Source organism: Amphibalanus amphitrite, unplaced genomic scaffold, assembly GCF_019059575.1.
Source record: "Amphibalanus amphitrite isolate SeventyFive unplaced genomic scaffold, NRLGWU_Aamphi_draft 000141F_arrow, whole genome shotgun sequence".
NCBI classification, from domain to species: Eukaryota; Metazoa; Arthropoda; class Thecostraca; order Balanomorpha; family Balanidae; genus Amphibalanus; species Amphibalanus amphitrite.
In genome coordinates this window covers 936852-961572 of record NW_024881636.1, presented here as the reverse complement: position 1 = coordinate 961572, position 24721 = coordinate 936852, and the positions used below count along the sequence as shown (strand labels likewise).

The window sequence follows — 24721 nt, the reverse complement described above, 5'->3', positions numbered from 1 at the left end:
ACGTAACTAATACCGACTCGGCTCATGAGACCAGTAGGAGTCGTGCATACATAGCAGCCGCTCCAGTCCAGGTGTGAATATCTCACCGACTCGGCTTATGTGATATTTATACCGTACCAGCCGCTCCCGTCAGATTATGTAACTAATACCGACTCGGCTCATGAGACCAGTAACACTTTTTTTTTGTTTTTGCGCGTACATATGTACCTACATGCTCGAATACCACGACAACGTAACAGTCGCTCCAGTCTGATTACAATCTGTAATTCGGACTCGACTGGCATGAGAAAGAAAAAAGCCGCTCCAGTCTGGGCTTGAATGCCTTATCGACTCGGCTAATCGCAGTACCAGCCGCTCCAGTCGGAGTGAGAACCACAGCCCGACTCGGCAATTGCATACATAGCAGCCGCTCCAGTCCAGGTGTGAATATCTCACTGACTCGGCTTATGTGACATTAATACCGTAACAGCCGCTCCCGTCGGATTATGTAAATAATACCGACTCGGCTCATGAGAACAGTAGCATCTTTGTTGTTTTTTGCGCGTGCATTTGTACCTACATGCTCGAATAACACGACAACAACGTAACAGTCGCTCCAGTCTGATTACAATCTGTAATTCGGACTCGACTGGCACGAGAAAGTATAAAGCCGCTCCAGTCTGGGCTTGAATGCCTTATCGACTCGGCTAATCGCAGTACCAGCCGCTCCAGTCGGAGTGAGAACCACATCCCGACTCGGCTATTGCATACCTACATAGCAGCCGCTCCAGTCCAGGTGTGAATATCTCACCGACTCGGCTTATGTGATATTAATACCGTAACAGCCGCTCCCGTCGGATTATGTAACTAATACCGACTCGGCTCATGAGAACAGTAGCATCTTTTTTGTTTTTGCGCGTGCACTCGCACATGCTCGAATGCCACGACAACGTAACAGTCGCTCCAGTCTGATTACAATCTGTAATTCGGACTCGACTGGCATGAGAAAGTATAAAGCCGCTCCAGTCTGGGCTTGAACGCCTTATCGACTCGGCTAAGCGCAGTACCAGCCGCTCCAGTCGGAGTGAGAACCACATCCCGACTCGGCAATTGCATACATAACAGCCGCTCCAGTCCAGGTGTGAATATCTCACCGACTCGGCTTATGTGATATTTATACCGTACCAGCCGCTCCAGTCGGATTACGTAACTGATACCGACTCGGCTCATGAGACCAGTAGCATCTTTTTTTGTTTGTGCGCGTGCACTCGTACATGCTCGAATACCACGACAACGTAACAGTCGCTCCAGTCTGATTACAAACTGTAATCTAGACTCGGCTGGCATGAGAAAGTAAGCCGCTCCAGTCTGGGCTTGAACACCTTATCGACTCGGCTAATCGCAGTACCAGACGCTCCAGTCGGAGTAAGAACCACATCCCGACTCGGCAATTGCATACATAGCAGCCGCTCCAGTCCAGGTGTGAACATCTCACCGACTCGGCTAATGTGATACAGTGCATTTGCGTGCGAACATCATACGTACGAGACTGGTATAACAACGTAACAGCAGATGTAATCTGATCATCTAAGTCATACAGACTCGGTCGGCAGGACCTCGGCATGAACGTTATACCGACTCGGCTAATCGCAGTACTAGCCGACCCAGTCTACGTATAAACCATACCGACACGGCAAGGAACGTCAACAGCAGCCGCTCCTGTCTAGGTGTGCCTACTTCACCGACTCGGCTAATGAGATACGCCAGGTACCGGGCTAACCGCGCATATGATCCTCGGGGCGGCTACGGCACCGCGTCATATTCGCCGTTTTTCACGACCGACATCTGGTCCATTTGGTGCACATCTGGTGCAGGTTGGGTGCAGATTTGGTCAGTTAGTGTCCGTGTGGATCTTAGAAGCTATATCAGCTGGGGCTGCAATGATTGTTGCTACATGCCTGCTTTGTCATTTGTCATATGTCAGAGAGTATCACCGATTAACTCACTGAAGTAACCTCATGAGAAAGATTTTGATGTAAAGAGATTGGGTACAAATTTGGTCCTATACTCGCCGGATAGCCCGTCGTGAAACGGTGATTCGCTGCAGGCGGCGGCCTGTGTGCATGGGGGAAAGGGGCACAGCTGCGTGAAACAGAGCACCGGCAATTAGACCGGGCGAGTGGGCACCATGGGGAGAGGGTCCAGCTGCGTGAAACAGAGCGTCGGGAAGTCAACCGAAGCGGATATGTCAACAGGCGCTGAGCGGGCCCATGGCCCCATTAGCCGGGTCCGATGACCCGTGGACGTCGACAAACGAGGGTGTCGGGGACGGGAGGGTGGGGGCCGTGCTCGCTGCTGGCCAAAAGCTGATACGGAAATTGCGTCAATATGGTAAGATGACACGGAATACAATCTGATGACAGCCTCAACAAGGTTTGGCACGATGACTTGGGAAGGTCTGTGACGATGCCTTGGGTCAGGTATTACCCAACGCGATATGGTACGGTGACCTTGGCTGAGGTCTTATATCACGACTCTACAAAGGTCTGATGATGACTTGGAACGGTCTAAGACGATTATCTTGGATGGATCTGATACGATGATCTGGGCTAAGGACCTCTATCACGACTTTCACAAGGTCTGCCCAGATTGCATGGGAAAGGTCTGTGACGACGATTTTGGCTAACTATTACACAATATCCAGAACGCGGTATTATATTCTGACCTGGGTTGATCCGACACACTGATCTGAGATATTGTCTTATATTACGACCACCACAAAGGTCTCGCACCGTGCCCTGTGAATAGTTCTGATTAGATGACTTTGTTGACTTGTGCTACAATTCCTGGACAAGTTCCATTACGGGATCTGAGGTAACTACGGTCAATAACCAAGGCTATTGTCTGATGACGACCTTCATTAAGGTCTGATATGATGACCAAGAAAAGATCTGCGATGATGACTATGGTAAAGCATTATTATTATACAATCACCTGGGCAAAGGTCCAATAAGATGGCCTGGCATCGATCCCACATGATGTACTGGGGTAAAATCGTTATACCTATGACTATCACGACCGACATTCGGAGTCTAAACGGTTCTTCGTTTCAGTGTGACAAAACACCCTAGACCAAGTCTGACACATGATCAGAGTTCAATATGATCCGCTGACCTGGACTGAGGCATGACATGACGACTGACGACCTCCACAAGGTCTCACATGAATCATGATGACCTGAGAAAGGTCTGCGATGATGTCTTTGGTAAGGTATATTATTACACAATCGACTGTTCACAGGTCTCCTACGATGATCTGGGGAAGATCTGATATGGATATGATGACCTATCCATATAAGATATGATGGATATGATATGGATCTGATATGATGAATATGATGGATATGATGTGGATCTGATATGGATATGGATATGATATGATTTTAGAGCTTGACATCGATAATGCAGTACTGCCAAAATCTGTTTCTGCGATCAATGGCGTTGCTCAGAGAGTATTCTCAAAATGTGTCGTCTGTTTTGAATAGGGGACATTAGCCCGAAAACTGGTCTCCGAGACCGAATATGGAGAAACTGTTTTCTCAGTGCTGTAAAGCGATGGGCCAGCCGAGACGGGGCGGGACGGACGGGGGGGGGGGGGGACTGCGCGGCCATGGGCCAGCCGGCGGGGGAGGGGTGTCTGTGGCTCACATGTCTAGTTGCAGGTGTCATGGATTGGATTCGAGCCAGCGCCGGCCGGAGCGAGGCGGGCTAGCAGTGAGTGTCCTCCGTCAGGTGAGAAACGACGGGTGTATGACGATTGCCCATATATCTGCCCGCTTTTGTATTGTACATTCTGCTCCGTTGGCGTGTTTGGCGTCTTGTTATCGATCATGATGTGAACGATAACACGATTTGGGTGCAGACGGCCAACAACAGCCAACTCTGTGTAACAGATCAGAGGAGCGAACGGTATGAGAAGCCCTAATCAGTAATAGGGCCCACCTATTGTCGATTAGGGGCTCGAAGGTCAGTGAGCGGCCGGCAGCAGGCACGAGGAAGGAGGGGAGGGGCAGGGGGGGGGGGGCGCGAAGACGGTAGAGACGTGTGTCTGTGGAAGAGGAGAGGGGAAACACGACCCGAGGCAGAGGGGAGGAGGCTGACCCGAGATAAGGCACGCGCAGTAAACAGAGGGAGGGAGGGGTGGGGGGACAGGCCCGGGGAAGAAGCAAACACCACGTGGTCGAACAGTCCGAGACGCGCGCTCAGAGGCGACGGACGGTGTGATGAGTGGGGATTGAGTGACAGGCTGCGAAAAATGACCCCACCCCCCGGCCCCTCACTACAACCTTCAGTCCTTAACACCATCGAGACACTCGTCGTCGGCCCGTCTTGTTATCGATCATGATGTGAACGATAACACGATTTGGGTGCAGACGGCCAACAACAGCCAACTCTGTGTAACAGATCAGAGGAGCGAACGGTATGAGAAGCCCTAATCGGCTCTTGCTTCCCTCGGCGGCTGCTCCGCCGCTTGAAAATACCCCAGAAACGCGGAAGCAGAGCCGACGTACGCGGCAGCAAACCCGTTTTTAGAGCCGCCCCGATTGCTCACTGCTCACTCACAACTCCCACTCTTCTAACGCTCCACAGTCCACTCGTCCACGAGTCCCCTCTCTTTCATCCCTCTCGGCTCTCACTAAGACTTGATAGCCGCCCAAAGCCCCTGGTCTGTCCAGTGTGGCATCCACACCCACGTGCCCCTGGCTCACACAGTCCTCACTCTGCGGGCTATGTTCGTACGGTCGCCGATCACCTCATGGTCGGTCTGGCACTAATGGCCCGGCCCGCGCCGCCCGCCCGGCCTCGTGACCTCCGTGTCACTGAATTATGGAGTGTCTTGCCTCAAATGGGGAGCATGCATCGTGCCACTAATTGACCGATGACCCGGGTATCGGACACCACCGCCGCTGCCGAGGAGCAGGTCAGCTGGGCGGGCACCGGACCTGGTCATAATGCAGTGATGTGTATGGCACATTTTGGAGCTGCTATTAAAATCTCACGTATAAAAATACAGGTAAGGTTTTGATAAAATCGCAGTTGACGGCCATCGTTTGTTATTGCGTAGTGCTGGCAAGTGACAGGACCAGATTTTCCCAGTGATTAATGACTGTGCGAACTGTCTAATATTTGCACCACTATTCCGAGATAATTGATAAATGAAACCGAACATATAGATCACACCTGCCGATCGGCCTGCTCAGGCGTGTGTGCCCACCCCAGCGCCGATCCAATGCCCGACGCCTGTCCCAGATCACCATCGATAATCCCGGGAGTCCCCGTGCACGGCTGCGGACAATACATCCGCGACATGACAGCGGCGATGCTACCGGTCCGGACATCAGACGTGCGACTTCCCGGGGGGACGAAGCGCGCCGCTGGCCGGCCCAAATCGCGTTACCGTTTCCCCGAAGACTGCGGCGCCTCGGGCGGGGGTAGGGTCGTCAGGTGGTGATTGGCGCTCGATGTAATGCTGCCTGGTGGCCCCAGGGCGGCTCAGGGTCTGTGAGAAAGTGTGACCGGTGGCCACCTACCCTTTTACTAACGGTGGAATTATTAAGATATCACCAAGGTTGAAGCGAACCACTATTCTTAACCCTCGCATGTGTAGGGGGGGGGGGGGTCGGATGGACCCCCCCATGGTTTTTCGCGAATAACTCGCGTAGAAAGCGGCCGATCGCGACGAAACTTTGAGTACCCTCGCATTGATCAATTTTACACCTACCCTGAAAATTTCATGACCCTGACCCAAATGACCTTTGACCTGTGACCTCTTTTCCGAGACCATGTTTGGCCGGAATCGCGATTTCGCGTATGTCGGCTCGCACTAGCCGCGTGTTTGCAAGCTTTTCGTGGTTTCAAACGTTCAAACATGTGATTTGATGTTACTCCCGTGTGTGTCAAGGTCACCTGAAGGTCAGGTCAGGTCATTGACCTTTGGTGACCTCGGGTGACCTCGGTTCACTTTTTCGAGTTTTACATGTTTCTAGGCTAGTTTTTGGAGCTGAATTCGAATTTAGCAACCATTTGAACATTTACGAAGTAGTTTTGGTGACTTCGTAACATGTTACGAAGCTGTCAGAGGCGGTTGACACGTACTACGAATACCCGTCACGACGCCTACTGGTTGACCTGACCTGACCTGACCCGACCTGGTCTAAATGCTTCAAGACATCATCTGTGATCAAAACTAACACGATATTCGTGATCAACACCCCGAAAAACCCCTTAGCAGCCACACTTTACGACTTTCTAACAGGTCCCGATTTTCCCGACTTTGGGTCATTGACCTGACCTGGCAGGTCAACCAATGACCTAGGACCTTAAAATTGGGTATCATCGGCTTCCTCTCGTCACGGGCAACACGCTCGTTTTTTTCGCGAAGCTCTAGCTCGATCAGGGGCCAAACGGCAAGGGGGGGGGGTCCAACCGACCCCCCCCCCTACACATTAGAAGCTGGCAAACGCCGCACACATGCGAGGGTTAATTAAATCTTTAGGTACCAATCGCTGGACTTTGGGGGGGGGGGGAGTAACTGCATGTGCCTATCTTGATGAGCAGTTGTATCAATGGCAATGAATGAAGGCATCAACATCAACGTGTCATTTGTCTTACTTAGTTATCACAATTTTGACCCACCTAGGCTATATCTGTGCGTAATACGTTTTAGTTTCATAACTGCAAGCAGCTTGCTAAACCCATTACAACGTTTATAACTAGTTCGTTTTTGTTTCAAGCAAGTTAAAAGTTTATGCAAACTGGCTAATAATATGAAGGTCATTTTTAATTCTGTTAACATTCTTAACTTTATAAATGTGTATCGTTTTGACTATTTGCAGTTGCTCGTTCTATTCGATAGTTGAACATAAACAGTCTAGAACAGCCAGTCTTTTGTCAGGAAAATACCCTCTCGAATCTCACAATCATGATGCTTCACCCGCACTACCATTGCTTCATTTATCTATCCTCTCAATGACATGTAATACTCCTCTTCTTGAAAGTGTCAAGTGTGCTTATCGGCATGCCCCAGGCCCATCAGTCTCATCAGATGGGCGTATGCTGACATATTTTGCAAGAAGGACCTCACAAATAGCTTACCTGCCACACCTACGTACGCATGCTGGTCATGTGGGTCAGGACTCAGGGTACCCAAGGTAGGGGGCAGGATCCGCCCCCTCAGCCCTGCGCCCCTCCCGTAACACCGGACTGACTACCACGTTCTTTCATCTTCTCGACGGCTGCTACCGATGACAATTGAGCTGCACAATCGTGGCCACTTTGTGCGCTCTGTTGTCGGCTAAGATTTATCTCAGTTCCGGCTCCTCACACCAGGTGGCAGGTGGCACGTCACCTCTGAGCCGACCTCAGCCCTGCACCCGTTCTGTGGCGACACCGTCCGACGGCGAGCCACAGTAGAAGTTCCGAATCTGCCGACAGGTGGCGATGGCGCGGCAGGTGTCGCGCGGCCCGCCACCGTCTCACCTCCGGTATTGATCGGAAGCGCAGACGGCGGGCGGTGTATTAGCGGCATCGGCGCCCCCGTCGTACCAGTGAACGGACGAGACGTCGGCGAGGTGCCGCCGCCGTCACCTCCGGGACGGTAGAGAGCGGGCGCGAGAAGGGGACACCTCCGGAGGAGAGCGGGACACCTCCGGAGGAGAGCGGGTCACTTCAGGGCAGACAGCGGGACTCTCACCGTTCCGTGCTTCTATCCTCAGGATACTGAAATCCTTCTCCTCCACGCCGCAACCCCCCTCCGGGCTGGACAGGCAACTTTATCTCATGCGGGCTGCTCCCTTGGAGCGGCACCGCTGCTCCCGAGGGAGCGCACCCCGTAGCCGGGTGCAGTGAGTGCCTTGGGGCTGGGTGGCCTGTCCTCTGGACGGGCTCAGCCCCGGCGACTCACTAGGGTGCCTGCCCAGACCAATGTCTCCCCCTAATTCCTATCATCCTTCCGGCTCTGCAATGGTCTTGTCGACCGAAAGGGCCTAACCCAACAAAACAAACAAACAAGCGGGACTCTTCCGGGAGGAGAGGGGGCGCCACCATTGGGAGGAGAGGGGGACACCTCCGGAGGAGAGCGGGTCACTTCAGGGCCGACAGCGGCACTCCTCCGAGGGGAGAGGGGGCGCCACCTGCATTGGGAGGAGAGTGGAACACCTCCGGGAGGAGAAGGGGTGTCTCCGGGAGGAGACTGGAGACAGGGACACATCTTGGAGGAAAGCGGAACACAGTCCTGGAAGGGAGGGGCCTCTCCATGTGGAGGGCGGGTCGCCTCCGGCCGCAGGATGAACGAGACGAGGACGAGGACGAGACGAGAGGAGACGAGACGAGCCGAGACGATCCGAGCCGAGACGAGAGGAGCCGAGCCGAGACGAGATGAGACAAGACGAGACGAGACGAGACGAGACGAGGGCGATGTGTTGGCGGGAAACAGACGGGCATGGAGGGATGATTCCGACGAGGAGGAGTGATAAACTGCGTTGCTGTCTTGTCTAACCTACACCGGATAATGGAAATGAATTAAGATAGGTTAATTCAGAAACCATGAATTTAAGTGCAGCCATGGGCTGGCTAAGAACACTAAAATGGGGCATAACGAACGCCAGGAAACAATGTTATCAGGAGCGGAACAATGATTAGCCTCGACCAGGAAGGGATCCTGAGGCAGCCTATGTAAATTGGCCCGAGTGGTACTGAGTACAGAATAAGTGGCAGTTGAGGTGTGATCCAAGAAGTTGCTAATTAATTAATCGGAGGTTGTCAGAGTTTTAATAAGGAAGAATGGATTCGCTCCAGCTTATTAACCTGCTGCATAAAGGCTATGAGTCACGGTCAATTCAGTCAAGTTTGCTCACATGACTCTTGAAATCGGGAGATTTAGCTTACAAGACGTGTGACTGGTCAGGTGCTGGTTCTGTTGGATCGGGTGGTGGTGGTACAGTCGTGTACAGGTTGATGGTCCCCTACTCTTTATCCACCGGGTTCCTATGGCTCAGCATTGGCAGCAGCCGCCTGGTACCGGTAGGCTGTGCCGCATGACCCGAGAGTGAAGCGGCACAGCCTACCCACACTGTATGACACCGGCTCGGGTCGCCTGGTAGAGCGATTTGACCGGACGCTGCGTTACACCGGCTGGGGGGAGGGGGGGGGGTAAAGGTCAGAGCTCGGCTCGGTGGATGAGGCGGGCTGGAGTGTGGTGTGGGGCGGGGGTGATGTGGGGACGGAGTGAGCGGACCTGGGGCTGGGTGTGTGTGGTCACTTGTCGCATAGAACCGATCGTAATCCACCCTCCAAAAATTCGCTTTAGAGATATTCATAAAACCCAGGGGGGCTCAAACACCCATCTCCCAACTCCCAAGTGGGGTGCGGAAGGACAGGTAAGGGTCCATACGGTCTCCTCATGAATTGCAGCAAAGAAAGAAAACAGACCTGTCACCAAATAATCTTTCTGAAAAGTGGACTAATCGCATAGCCTCGGACACAGAAATAAACATCCAGCACGCGAAGGGTCCCGAACCGGGCCTCTCACTACCGGTCAGTTTCACAGTCTAGCACTCCTACGCTGAGCTATACCGGATGGTGGCCACGGCCGGGGCAAAGTCTGGCCGGGCGGGCGGCGGGGCCGGGAGGTCGGCAGCAAAGTCAATGAATGTTTATGTGGTTTCGGTTGCCGGTCGCTCTAGCTTGGTGGAATGATGATGGATCATTGGTAAAACTTTCAACGTGGAGTCCCGGTTCGAGCCTCATCGGGGCTCCGGCTACTTTTCCGAGTTAGGATCTGGTTTGATTTTATTGGTTGCGAGCCATTTATACGGTTTTATATCTACATGTCGATTGTCGATTGATTGATTGATTCATTCATTCGTTCATTTATTACATGTCGACATTTAGCATACGAATTGACTCCAGGATCAATCCGATCAATCTACCATTTTCATAAGCGTATTGCCTAAATATCATGCATATATGTGGCACAAGACCTATGGTTGCCTCGATACCGTGCCAAATCACGCTTTGCACAATGCACAAGTAAATTATATTCGCTGGGTCTTCCGTGCATTGTGCTTAGCAAAAACAGGAATGCAATTGTTAAGCGACGCAAAATGTGCAATGCAGCAAGTGACCACACAACCCGCCCAGTCCCCATGGTCCACCAACACGCCCCACACCACTCCCCAGCCCACGCCAACCACCGAGACGAGCCCCTCCCCCCGCGGCATATTTACGTCTGGACAACGAGTTGCGTTGGAGAGGCCGGAAATAGTGGCGATTTCTGGACCGCAAGAATGGACCGTCATTGGAATGATTCTTTTTCAAACCGTGCACTGTTTTTAGCCGGAATTTAATAGTTACTACAAAATATTTTTGTCATTACATTTGGCTAAGAATGAATGCCATCAGGGAAGGTTTTACTGCCGCTGCATTTTGTCCAGAAACATATAGTGCTGTTATATTGCAGTTTTTGCGCTTTTGTTACAAAATATGAAGCGAACATGCATCAGGCTCTCGTCCATCCACTAAGAAGTTATTAAATATTTTGTTTTGTGTATTCCAAGAGGAGAGGAAACTATTTTATTTGTGCCTTCATTGAGAATTGAAGATCGATCATTAAATTTTCAAGGCAGTTAATCAATCAAACCAAGCATTTAGTCATTCTCGTATAGCAGTGGCTATAAGAAGAAAAGGTTGATAAATACTGAAGTTCAGTCATCTTACTTCAACTTGGCAGCAAGATCCCAGAGGATAAAGGATATAAAAAGTATACCTATCCTGTAAATCAAAGCATTTTGGTGCCTGCAAAGGCTTGCGTTATTTGTGGTGTGCTCGCGGAGTGAGGCTTTGGGCGTTTTTGTTGTGTTTATGTGGAGATTGAATATAACTGTGACCCTGTGTTTGTTTGTGTATTTACTACAGTCAAACATCACATTCACATAAAATACTCACCTAGCTCATAGGTGTACCCTGCAGAATTTGTACTTGTTGATGTCTGGAGCATGAACAAAGCACTAAAGTATCTCAATTATCATTTCCCACATTTTCTGAGCATCTAACATGGCAATACAGCAGTGCAGAGCAGCTTCAGAGAAGAAACACTTTCAATGCACAGACTGACACCAGCCACCCAATGAGCCAGTTCCTCATTTGGCTGTTTCCATGGATGCGGCTTGGCAAAGGTGAGCTAACTTGGCAACGGCTTGACGCGAGCTGTTTTTAAGTTGTTAGCAGGTAAGATTGAGTCATGGTGAGTATCTATCATATAACTGGGTGCTTCTGCTATGAGTAGATTGCAAATATGTGTGATGATTGAGGTTAGGTTAGGTTAGTCAGGGCCCTGTTTCACCAGTGATAGCAGCACGCTGCTTATACACGTGTCAAATTGGGTTTCCATGGAAACATCAACAGGCCCATTGCTCCAACACTACCACAAGTGTGACGTCAGTTCGTGCAATTGGATAGCAGCGTGGTAGCAGCATCCCGTGAAACACCGCCCTGGTCACATTTTTTATGGACACCTGGCAAATTAACTAAAAACTAGCATAACCTAATCTAACCTGACCAAACTAAACCTACACAACTACTAACTATAGGCACTAAGCACCTAAGTTCTTGTGCCTACATCTCATACCAACTCAAAATAAAGTTCCTTGCTGGAAGATAACCCTCCAGTACATTTTATAACATCCCTGTGAAGAAGACTAATACTTCTAAATCCTGAGTCACACTTCTGGCCATCCACAGAAAGAAGCGCTGAGAGCTTTGCTATTGTATATTGGACCAAAGATCATTGTCACGAATGACTATTAACACGTATTATATGATCATATCGTTGCATGGCTTGTCACATTCACAATTTTACTGAAATCCTTTTTCAAGAAATGCAAAGTTTCATTTGCCAGACACTTGAGTAATGCACATTACCATCTGCATAGCAAAGTAAAGCTGCCTGAGTTCGCTCATTCTAGATTTTTTCACTTCATAGTCAGCGCTTCATAGTTATAATCTTGCTGTTATAAGTTATAATTAATTATTCATCCCAATACATCAATAGACAATATGCAATCATCATCAGCAAACATTTTCTGGCTTGATACTGCTCGGCGTACTCTTCAGTATTGATCTCCTGCAATAATATGGCTTGTTTTTAGCCAATAAGCTCTTTTAATTTTACTTTTATTGCTGATAAGTGAGCCAGATCAACCTGCGTTTATCAACCAACATTTCATAACTTCAACTTGATCTTGCTCAGGACGATCAGGACCTCTCTTAGCCTCCTCCTGGATACTTGGGATTGTTTTCAGTCAACATGCTTCTTTAATATGCTATAAGTCAATCACAAGAGATTTAAGACATCCAACAAAACGTACACGAGTACACGAGTACGAAAACCTCCAGATGAACTCGAAAAAGGCCTTGGAACAGAGCCAAGTGGTGCTCCGTTTGTTTGTTTACAATAATAGTAGTACTGATGTATTGTTTTAGGACTCTAACGTTCGGCTTATAAAAATTGAAACATTTTTACAAAATCTGTAAGGCAAGTAATATTTCTCTGAAAGAACTAAAATATTCAAAAGCCAAACACTATGAAATACAGGAATCGGAGCGAAAAAGTAACCCAAAAAACCAGCCTAATCACCGACTCCTAAAACTGCGACAAAATCAGCACTTTTCCCCGCAACTCGTTGTCCAGACGTAAATATGCCCCCCCGCGCTGGTCTGATGTGACAGCTCACGGTACATAGAATACTAGGTAACACCGGTTTGTCCGCTCAACACAGGGTCAATGGTCACCACTTTCTTCAGCTGACGTCTGTGACCTTGAGCTGACCTAGGACGATAAACAGCTGACAATTTAAGCTATTTGGAACTCACTTGACAGCTGAAGAGCGTGATTTAAATTATAAATATTTGTCAGACACTGACAAAAGATATTATTCACCAGTCATTTTTTAAGCACATTCTGTCATAAATTAGCTGACTCCCTCTGGTCTTCCACACGGCAGAAAATGCAAGTGCAAATTCTGTCATCTTGAAGTGAACCAAACGCTTATGATACACATGATCGTTTCTCTCAGAGCACAACGAAAACTGCGAGAAAACAAGAGAGAGTCGGACTCTACAAATGGATGAATTTGGAAGAAAAATAGCTGTATTTTTTCCTGTGGAAATGTTGACTTTGAAAACATTGGTCATCAACTTTAAAATTGCCCCCAAATATGAAAATGCGTGAATTGACAAAACAGGCAATCTTGCTGTTTTTGCCCAAGTTTGTTCATGATTTAGAGAGATTCGATGCGAAAATGTACTGATAAATACTTTTGAAAGCGAGGTCTCGATCCGTGTATTAATTTTGATTTTTAATTTAACGCAAGTCCCACTTTTTCTTCCAAGAAAATATTTTTGTCAATTTTTCACTAATTCTTTTATGCGTCGTTGCTTTAAAAATAAAGAGAGTCGGACCGTAATTCTTTCAAAATGACTGATCGTGCTCAATATCTATCGGAATATATCAACAGATCCGTCAGACTCATTGGCTAAATATGTTTAAATTGCATTTTTCTTACTTTCTGCAGATTTTGCTGCAAAATTTTACTGTAGTTTTAGCTGCGTTTCCTGCAGATTGTGTTCACAGACCAATGGGAGACAAGTATTTCTTCATCAACAGGTTTATTCGCCACCAATTGGTCTAGCGGGTGTTTTTCGTATGCGCAGCTTATGCCACAACTGCGTAAGAACACGTTCACTATAAATCATTATGGATATTTCTTTTCAGAATATCAATCAATATCAATATCAAAGGTCAATGTGTTTCGTTAGATTTGTGGCGGCGGGATTATCGTCATTAACTAATTACTTGATATCAGATTTTAATGGGGAGTGGTGTAATTCCCGCACGACTGTTGACTTTCATTGTAATTGCTTGAGCTGGTTCCTGGGCCGCCTCAGATAGCAGGATGATGTGTCAAGTATCAGCTTGACAGGAAGGTGGGTACCCAGACACTGAAATTTCTGTGTAATTTGCGCCAAAAATTAGTGCGAAAATTAAGCCCTTTTTATATAAAGCACATGTGCACATCTATCGATCAAGGCTATATCAAGGCTATGGCGTCCGCCGCCATGCGCCGAATTCGGCGCATGCAAAGTTACCTACGCCGGACATGCGCTGAAATTTTCGGCGCAATCCCGCCACTATGCCGGACATATTAGGCATAACGTGTATTATTTCCAGTCTGGTACAAAACAAAAATCAAACCTTACCTAACCCCATGTTGCATGTTCATATGAACTGTAGATCAGATATTTTTTTGAACAAATAGGTACCTGTCTTTCATCCTTTCAGCATACCTACAACCTACTAAACAGCCTTGGTATCAACCTAGCATTCTTCTTTTTGTCCTCTCCGTGGCCGAGTGGATAAAAGCGCCGGAATTCGACGCTAAGCCGGTGGTGAGAGCCCGGTTCAAGCCCCGGTGCGGGCGGCCACATTTAGCTCCTACGTGTAATGGCGTGCGTGTCTGTGGCAGGGGCCGCACAGAAGCCAGGTAACGTGAGTGAGCGGAGGGGACCGTGTCCAGTCGTGAGGGCACGTTAAACGTTCGGACAAAATTCTGCCATACAACTGGAATTGCGCGATCGGGTGGTGGGGTCAGGGTCAGCACAACAAGCTATGCTTAGTGCGGGCTCTGACTCCTCAAATCCACCCATTCAACCATTCGGACTAAATTTATAAAAAAAAAAAAATTCTTTATCTGCACATACATATTGATATATGTGGTATGTTTTGTTCAGTAGGTTATATGTAGTAGGTCAGCCGTCAGGTGCCTACATGCTATCATTTGTCATGCTTTGATTTCAGATGGTGTCTTGTGGGCTTTATAGTGGGCTTTGTGGCCCTCGTGCAAGGGTTAAGTGTTGATGCATATAATGCAATGTGTTTTTTTCCATGGGCGCAGGAACCTCACGTAAAGTTTGAGGGGGGGGGGGGGGGCAGAGAACTTCAATGTCACTTTGTGGGAACCCTAATACTCCTATGAACAAATTCTTTGCAGTTTCGTGCTCATCTCACCTTGCCGAACCATTTCTTGCTCTTAGTTTTGAATTTAAATGAAAAATAAATATTTTACTTTAAAAATTAGCATAGCTGAAAAGTGGGGGCATGCCCCCCTCCGCTCCTACGCCTATGGTTTTTCTTAATGGTACAAATCATCCACATTCATATGTGAAGGGTAGGTAGCTACAGTGTCCTGATTTTCGTGAATTTGGGTGGAAACCCACACCCGAACAGATTCTCTTTGCGACGTCCCGGAAAGCCAAACGACGTCCCTGACAGATAAAAGTCGACAGGTATATCGAAACACTAAAAGCAAACTAACAAAAAGAAATATCACCTCTGTGGCCTAAAAACACAGCTATGCAAAATGATAATAAATATATCCCAAGGCCTCACAAACCCACTCTTATACTCAACTCCCGTTTCCTACACCGCTGGCAAGGCCATAGACCGCTGGCCAACTGCCCAACAGTAAACAACGCGGTTTTATTTTCGTTTTCTGTGCGTCAGATATGTATAGTTTTTTTCCCTTTATCATGTGAAGGTAATAGCTGCCATATGAAGGAGAAAAGACGTTGGAATAGAGGGATCTGAGGACGTCGTTTTCCACTTTTCAGTTTTAGTAACTGTGCAGTGTATAGATAAAAATGAATCATGCGAATATATTACTTCGACATTTATCTATAAGCACACAACATACCTTTTGTATCAAATCACTGTAACATATTTAATTATGTTTTCCCCTCAGAAGGTCACAGTAACGGGGTAGCGCTGCCCCTTGAACCTACCCTTCAAAAGTAGTTAATTTTGCATATGTTGATAGTGGTTGGGGAAAAAGTTTGTGTTTATTTATTTGAATTAAAATAAAGTTACCGAATTTCAACAGTTTTAATTAAAGTATGTCGTCCTTGGCTTAAAAATACACGTAATGTTGAGGACGTCGATTGACCTTGTCATTCCCATTAAATCGACGTCGGTACAAAACTGAAAAAGTGCACAATGATTTCACATTTTTTCCAGCCAAGAAAAATTCAGCGTCTACCTTGGAGTTTTCTTAATTGAATTTCATAACAGGAAGCTATGGAAATTAATATTCCTAACTGTTTTCCACCTCTTTGTTTGGACGTCTGCTTTTTTACGTCACTCCTCTTGCTCGATATAATATCCCTCTTATGACGTCAATATTTAGTGATAGCCGCTGGCTCTTGGGCTGATTTTTGTTGAAGCATATTTGTTATTGACTTGTGTACGATCATGGACAAGAACTAGACATCTTCAAAGTGTTGTTTTGGTGTTTGTGGTGAATGATTGAAATTTATATTGTACTAGGGGTAAACTGGCATTACTTTGTGTTTATATATGATCCTTTGAGGTGCCTTCAGATGCTATTAGTCAAAATTGCTAGTGAAAATCGCTAATTTTAAGAGATTTAAGGGATCTTCAGTGGCTAAGGCTCCGCACCGATATCGACGTCCTTTTGAAATACTGACGTCCTTGCGGCTTCAATCACACTCTCCTAAAAATCAATTTAAGGACACTGGGTAGCTACCTACAGAACCAAGTCAATGCCTCAATTGCTCATTGTTTTCTTACAATAAGTCCCTCCTCTGCCAATCGCACTAAAGTATCTACTGTCACAATGCAGTGTGCGTCATGATTTCTCAACTCTATGCTTATAATATATTTCCATTTGTCAATCACATATTGTTTTTTTTACAGGCTTTCCGGTTATGACTGAGGCCGGCATCTCACCTGTCCTGGCTACGCCAAATCACTGCGGATGCCGGATGCCGAGGACCGGAGAGCCAACCGCTTTGAGGCGTGAGCTCTGTGGCGTGGCTCGAGTGACGGCTACGGCGCCGTCGACCTGGTTGAATAGCTGGGGCCTGGACGAGGGTGCCCTTAGTACGGTGGCCAATCGGTTACGTCCGAGGGGCGCTCGAACACGCTGCCGTCGCGTGGCTGCCGGCGGCCGCTCCCTCGCACGTGAATCTTCTGGAGCGAGGACTGCGAGAGGCGGCCGCATCATCACCTGTGTCCGCGCTCAACACCGTGCCACGCACTAATGGCGGAAGCCCGACTTTCTCCGATGGAGGAGCTGGACGCTGGCTGCCAGGCTGCTGGGGAGGGCGCTGGCTCTGCCATAAGGGGACCCCCTGCGCGCGACCGCCAAGGCCTCGGCACCGGCGCGCCTGTCTTCGGTACGAGGCTGGAGATTGCGAGGCCGCCAGGCCTGGGCGAGCGCGAGAATCCCACCGTGTCAACAGACGGCTGGCGTCACCTTCCGGTTGGACGTGTGCCCGATCCGGGCTGAGGCCACGGCGGCGGAAAGGGAAATCGTGGCTACGCTGCACCTCGCGTTCCTGCCCCTGTGTGCTGTCCGGCTTTGGACGGACGGATCTGCGGAGGGCGGAGTCTTCAGGTGCTGGGCGGGAGCCGTGCTGGTCTGGCTGTATTTGTATTTGTATTTACATTTAACCCTCGCCCGCACATGCCATTTTCCCATCCTAGAACGCACATGGGGGGGGTGGTTGCCACCCCCCCCGCGCCATTTCGTTCCTGTTGGAGATAGAGCTTAGCAGTAAAGACCAAAAAGATTCTTTGGGAAAAGACGAATCCAATGATACCCAGTTTTACCTTCTCAGGTCAGTCATTGACCTTCCAGGTCAGGTCAAACTAAAAAATGTTGCTGTTTTGGGTCACCGTTGGATATCAAGTGCGCTGCTTATCAAATACCGATGACGATGCTGTTTTCTGGTGCCAAGCCAGCTAGAACCTCTTTGTCACACTATCCGACCAGAATTTTGCTGCTGAGGTCATTTCAGGTCAAGTTAGGTCAAGGTCAATTATATGTGTTTGTATGTCTGTGTGTGTCTGTGTGTATACTGATGTGTGCACCGATCGTTTTTGGGTCCATATCACATGAAATCATGATCTGAGAAGCTTTTACCAAAAATGCAGTCAAAAAAATTCACAAAAAGTAAATTCAGCTTGCCTAAAACGCAATTATCTTAGATGACCTAGGTTGACCTTGACCCTGACCTTGACCCCTGTACATCGTCGAACAACATGTTCCATGATAGGTGGGAGGTAAGACTGGCAAAAAAGGCCGAAATCAGGGTGTCAAAAGCTCACAAGACCCATGGCAAACGCAAGATGTTGAGAATTGGCCATTTGGGTCATGACATGACCTGAAAAACAAGGTCATATCTCCGAAACCAAAAACCACAGAAACTTGAAATTTTCAGTGGACATCAAGAAAGGATAGACGAGCAGCTATACGAAAAATCAGCTTTCTAGCTTTAAAAATGTTGAGTGCAGAGCAGAAAGACTGCCTGGGGGGGGTGGCAACCACCCCCCCCATGTGCGGGCGAGGGTTAAGAGCGATCCGCATACAAAGTGCGTGGCGATTACTGCTCAGAATCCGTATCCGCGGCTGCTAATCTAATCATTCAAAACATTTGCACATTCACTCACGTCAAAACAAGGACAAGGCTGGACGAAGAGGCCGAGGAACTGCGGGCCCCGGCCGGAGAGCTGTGCTTTAGCTACCGCGCGGAGATGGTGGCGCTGGTGACCGGTCCGGAGACCCTACTCGCGGAAGAGACAGAGACCAGGACCTGCGTTCCGTACCTATCTGCTAACTGTGCGGTGGTGCTGGTGTAGTGCAGCATTTTTGGATGGATAGCTACATTTCACGATTAAATAGCTGTTACGTTTCAGTGCAGGTGGCGTGACGAACAATGTGGTAGTTATCTGTTGGCCACTTCTGCGGCCGCTGCTATTTCCTACTCGAAGGCGGGCGCGCTGTTTGGCTGGGCCGCCAGGATGTTCCCATTATGTGTCGACGACAAAGCGAGTACATTCGTGTTCTTTTAATGCACAGAGGTCTGTTGTATATTTGAAGTTTTATTTTAAGTTGACGATTGCGAAGGGCAGATTCATCTTCTCTCTTTCATTTGTGTTGCCACTTTATCGTTCATGTTTGTTATAAGTGTCCATGCGGCTTGGTTGTCATCTTTATTCCTGATGTATTTTATTTTACGAACATGCTGGTGATCAATGCAATACACTTTTGGTTAGTAATGCTGCTTTAGCTCTGATCCTTTGTGGTATGTCTTGACTGTACTACTGCGATAGCGATTTTTCCTCACCAAAATATGCAGGCAACCAATGTAAATGCTGCCAAAAGTTTGTCATTACGTGATGTATCTAAGAAACATCGAGTTCCTGAGCGTGGTCGTGTACTACGTAACCGGGAACTCAATAGGACGCAGAATTCTGTGAAGCAAAACTACAGAAGTGAGGCTGGCCACGCCAAAATCAAGTGAGATATGTCTAGCCTTTCTTCAGCCGCCAAGGCTTCGATAGACTATCCCCGGGTTCGGTGTCTCTCGAACTACGAAGATTCAACGTCGTCCGGCCAATCCTGGTTAAGGTCAGCGGGGATTTAGCTGTGGTTATAGAACAGGATTGGCCGTCCGAGAGACTCCGAACCTGGGGTATGTTGCAGCACAGCTATGTCGACCGAGTGTCGTCGCAAGCTGCACCACTAGACGAGAACAAATAAAACCGTCCCGTCCTAGGCTGACTAGGCTTAGCTAGGTGGCAGCACAGTCCCGCCGGCAGGGGGCAGTGCCACAACCAGCCGACTGATATTTTCGTGTGACGTCAGAACCGGTGCCTCCCTGTGACAGCTGGTCTACAAAGCGCTCCACCCGGCGACCCGAGCCGATGTCAAACGGCGTGGGTAGACTGTGCCGCTTCACTCTCCAGTCATGCGGCACAGCCTACCGGTACCAGGCGGCTGCTGCCAATGCTGAGCCATAGGAACCCGGTGGATAAAGAGTAGGGGACCATCAACCTGTACACGACTGTACCGATGAATGATTGCGGGACTGATTTAGGCGGGCAGTACCTACCACCTCCTCCCTGCCTTTCGTCCAGCCTGTCTCCGGACCTCGGGCGTCGTCCGGACGTCGTCCGGACGTCGAGGACGTCGTCAGGATGTCGAGGTGTCGCCGAAGCCGGACCGGTTGGCGATCAGTACGATCAATACCCACCGGTGAACCTGACCGTATTGATTCCCACACCCGCCCCGAACGTCGCACCAGATAATAGGTGTGGCCGGCCGGAGCGGCGCGCCCCTCTCCCTGTGATTTACCCAGGATTGAGCTGTCGGGCGGCGGCTCCGCGGCCGTCTCAGCGAATCAACTCCCCGCTCCGTGGACAGATTTGAGCCGGGCAGCCCGCCGGCGGCACCCATTATGTCGGGCCGTGGCGTACCAAATATATTATCATGATAGTGCAGATTTATGTGGCGGCATGATTTATGCACCATGTGTGCTAATAACTTATTCAGTAAATGGACTCGTAAAACCAACGCATTGGACACTACCATTACCGCCTTATACCCGCACGGGTATTACTATCAATAAGAGTTTTACTGTGAAATGAATTTACAGCTGAATGTTATGTTGCTGTGCAATAGCGTCGGGCCTGAACTGAATCAATATGCACCGCCTTAGGGCCACATTCCAAACAGTACATAACGCACGCTTTCATGCATGTTCAAAGCGAGTATGTGCCTTGTGCCATTGAGATGCATGCATCAACGTGTCCGACATTGAATTACAAGTTCGATGCACGTTGAGTGCAAGCACCCATTTGGGAGTGGTGAAGGAATCCTTTGAACACATTACGGTCATAATGATATTACATTTTTAAACTTCATGTTAGTTATTCTGACGCTAGATCGAGTATGTGTGGAATATTTTCTTGGGAGCTCTGGACCAAAGCTATCTCCAAGCTCATTCCACTGAGATGCGCCTTGACGAAAATAAACCAGCAAGTCAGGTGCGCTTCCAACTCACATCTTACCCCTCCTATCTACTGAGCACGGCTCAGCGCTTACTCGGCCGAGTCTACATAGAGCACTGTAAACCCCCGTCGGTTCTCATCCACTCCCGTGCGTCCCGGCGTCTCACCAGCGGCCATTCGGGACCATTGTGCTCGTATAGTCGCACTCTGCTCGGACTGACGACGCACCTTAGTCCGAAGATAAAGGCCATCCTGGTACTGTGGATCCAGCGGAAAGGGCTGCGTGGGAGGCCCCAAGCTCAGCGCAGGGATTGGCTAATGCAATCGAGGTCCCCGTGGGCTTAGTGCATATACGGTAATCGCCAGCAGAAGCAGTGCCCCGAGCTTAGCCCAGCGATGACCGGCAGTTACAGTGCCCCGCGGGTACCTACTAGGCACTGGCAATCGCTGACAGTCGTAGTGATCCAGCGCCGATTCTTTTCCGATCGGCTTAGCTCAGCCGCTTGTCATGGGAATAATTACCTGAGCTTGGAACTTACCACGCTACGCCTCAGTAATATATTACTCGCTGAAGTAGTTCAGACCATGCAACATGGCTTCAGACTGCTCTTCATGTTTTTAGTTAGTTTTTCACCTTAAAAACCGTTTTCATGTTTTTTATTTCTGCTGCCCAGGCTATATTTCGTCGCGTCACTCTCCGTCAGCTGCCTCAATAAACTCCTCTATCAATCCCTCCAATTCTGCTGAACTTTAACTGTACGAACAACTGTACGACCCTGTACGAGTATATCTTATCTCCTCCTGGGAGGCCACAGCTCGCAGCCCGCACACTCGGCGTGACCACCCGACTGCCCCCGACCTCGCGGCCGGGTTAGGGCGGCGGCGGCGGCCAGTCTCAGTTGCCGTCTGCCAGCCTCCCTCCGGAGCAGGTTTTACGCCGCCCAAATAGCCGATATTGATCGCTCTGCACCGATACCCGTGCACGGCGCCGTACAGCCGCCGGGAAGGTGCTCAGGGAACCGGCGGATGGGGAGCTGCACGTGGAACAGGGCGGGATGGGAGCTGAGGGCCGCGGAGACTGGAGGGGAGGCCTCGGCGCTAGTTCATGAAAATGAGGAAACGGAGAGAAGGCCGCCGTTCCGTGATGGGTGCAGACTATTTGGAAGTGGAGGGCCGCTTCTGTTCCATGTTTGGTTCGTAAGGGGTGAGGAAGTGAAGTTGCTGAGCTGAAAAAAACACCCTTTTAGTGGGTTGTAGGTATTTTATATGGATATTTCCCAAATTGACTCAACGCTCCCTTGTACCAAACCACATATCCTTTGACAGTGACATGCTGGTGATTTACGTTACAAGACCAATCTTTTTGTATTAAATGAGAAGATGCAATGCAGAAAGCCGAAACTTCATCTTGCTAAATGCCCGCACCACTCATCAGCCAACCCTTCTGACGAACTCTCTGTAACTGTACATGCAGTCTCTGCCTAGCCGCGGACCCCGGCACCTTGCTCCCCACTGGTATCATCTCCCATAGATCTGTCCCTGCTGGTCCTCTCTCCCCTCTCCGTCCCTCCCTCCTCTCTCGGGCGTCTGTCCGTTCGTCTGGGACTCCCCAAAATAGCCGCTCGGTCGACCCAGATCACCGCCGCTAAAGGTTGCCGCGCTGCACGTCAAACTTTTCCCGGTCAGACAGTACCCATGTCCGCCTCGCCGCGCGACGTCGCGACCTTTGGGAATTGAGCCGCTCGAACTTTACCTGTCAGCCTCCGTATCTGAATGCATGTATAAGCCCTGGGGCACGGGTCCCGCGTATGCACTGCGCCGCTCATGTATTCGTGTCAGCTGAATACTTTGTCCTCTCGACGAGCTACTAGCCAAAGTCGTTACTGCTACACAGCCGGGCCGCAAACCGGCCCGCCACTTCCTTCATCCGCTTAGCCACGTGGCCCCTCGTGCGGTATGATCCATGTACTTAGAGACGGTAACCGGTCGCTGCTCGCTTTCCCACCTGATCATGACCACTCGATGGTCCTATTTCTGTACCTACTCATTCTTTCCGCCTTTCTTCATTGACACACGACTGCGGGATAACGGATTCGATGTTCAGCTGCCCATGCTGTTCTCACTTTTAAGTTAACATCTTATCTGGTGGTGTTCCACCGACCTACCCCTTATGTAATATAACTTCTGATAGATGACTTCTGCTGGATAGCCCGCATACTTGTTGAAGACTTCATTCCACTAGGTACTCAAAAGGCTGGCCATTACAATTTCAAATCATTTTCGTATCCCAAATATCTGATATCTCCCACATGCCATAAATGCGTATTGGAGTAAACGAAAGCGTATTAAAATGCAAAAATGCAAACTGTATGGCATTCCAATTGCACACAAATGGTATGTGTATTTCAATGGAATGCCTAGGTGCATCGCAGTGCCTGCAGTCTGCAATGCGTGAATATTTAGCCACCAAATGGACTCGCTGCGAGTCCATTTTGAAGCTAGGACATTGAAATACAAACTGCTGTTGTCGCGCTGTTAGCAGTGTATGACAGGGCGTCTCCAAGCAGCGACATTTCTGCAGCGCCTAACGAAGTTGGCCGGCTCTAGATTGCTCATTAGGCGGCACCTGCTGCTCGCTCCTTTGTTGCGACTTGCGCGTATACTATAGGTACTGTTCCATCCAGCGATTGGCGGCTGCGCGTATGGTGCGCTGTCACTGACATCACTGTCCGCACGGCGAGCTCGTGGACGGTCCGCTGCCGATCCTGTGACGTCACCATCGTCAGATGGTCCGCTGCCGATCCTCTGACGTCATCATCCGCTGCCGATCCTCTGACGTCATCATCGTCAGGCGGTCCGCTGCCGGTCCTCTGACGTCATTCTTGTCAGGCGGTCGGCTGAGCTGCAACCTGAGAGGTTGACGATCGCTTGTGTTAGTTGTCCTAAACTTTACACCGATTTGTAACACGGCTTTGTTATACGGTTTTATAACGAGTCAAGTTTTTTAGCGAGTTTGAAGTGTGTCGTTATGCGTTACGAGTGAAGTTTGCCTAACCTTTCCGGTCTAACTTGAAGAGAATTCGTACCGCATCCAACAGCTGTTTTTTTCAATAGTCCTACTGCATTAAGTTCTACTATGCCTGTAGCAGCAATCAACATGAATCGGTTTCGCTTTTTGACGTGGCGCGGCCTTTAAAGTTAATTAGACATTGTAAACGATTACGTTTTCTAGATCACTCGATAATTTATAGCGTAAACTGTTTACATCACAGATCATTTGATCTTGACTGGAGCCATTAACAGTCGGGTCCATCTGCAGGCTGCCAGCACTGCTCGCGATTTTTAGAGTGCCCATATACTCTCCTGCTAGTCGGTCTAAGGGACGGTCAGGTCAGGCATGGATAGGCATCTTATTTAGTCAGGCACCGGCACGCGGTATTGGATAGCACATTCGCGTCATCACGGCCCTATGCCGATCGCGACTCAGCGCAGGAGGTTTCATATGCGGTATAAAATTGCGCATATTCAGATGGTGCAACTACAGGGAATTCCTTCTAACGTTTCCCTACACGCCCCTGCCCTACTCTGCCTAACGGGCTGGTCTTGCGTCACTCCTCGGATTAAATAGCACATTAGTGTCATCATTATTGCTATCTAATGGTATATGAGACAGAAGGTAAGCACTTCTTTGTGCGACCAGATCCCAAAGTCATTTACCTTGATCACAAGAAATTTCTTCCTGTACTCTTCAAGGCTTCTTACTCCTAACTTTCCATGGATTTAGCCTGTCTGTGGTAATTTCACACAGAAGTAC

General features: G+C 49.1%; 2 long non-coding RNA genes across 2 annotated transcripts; one reads left to right on the top strand and one right to left on the bottom strand.

Moving 5' to 3' along the window:
- Positions 1 to 11787: 11787 nt before the first annotated feature.
- Positions 11788 to 12690, bottom strand: LOC122382526. Its single transcript, XR_006256697.1, has 2 exons — positions 12404 to 12690; positions 11788 to 12159 (listed from the first exon to the last, which is right to left on the bottom strand). It is a non-coding gene; the product is annotated as an uncharacterized LOC122382526 (long non-coding RNA).
- A 1075-nt stretch (positions 12691 to 13765) lies between these two features.
- LOC122382525 lies at positions 13766 to 19169 on the top strand. The gene is made up of 2 exons (XR_006256696.1): positions 13766 to 14021; positions 16807 to 19169. It is a non-coding gene; the product is annotated as an uncharacterized LOC122382525 (long non-coding RNA).
- The last annotated feature ends 5552 nt before the right edge of the window (positions 19170 to 24721 follow it).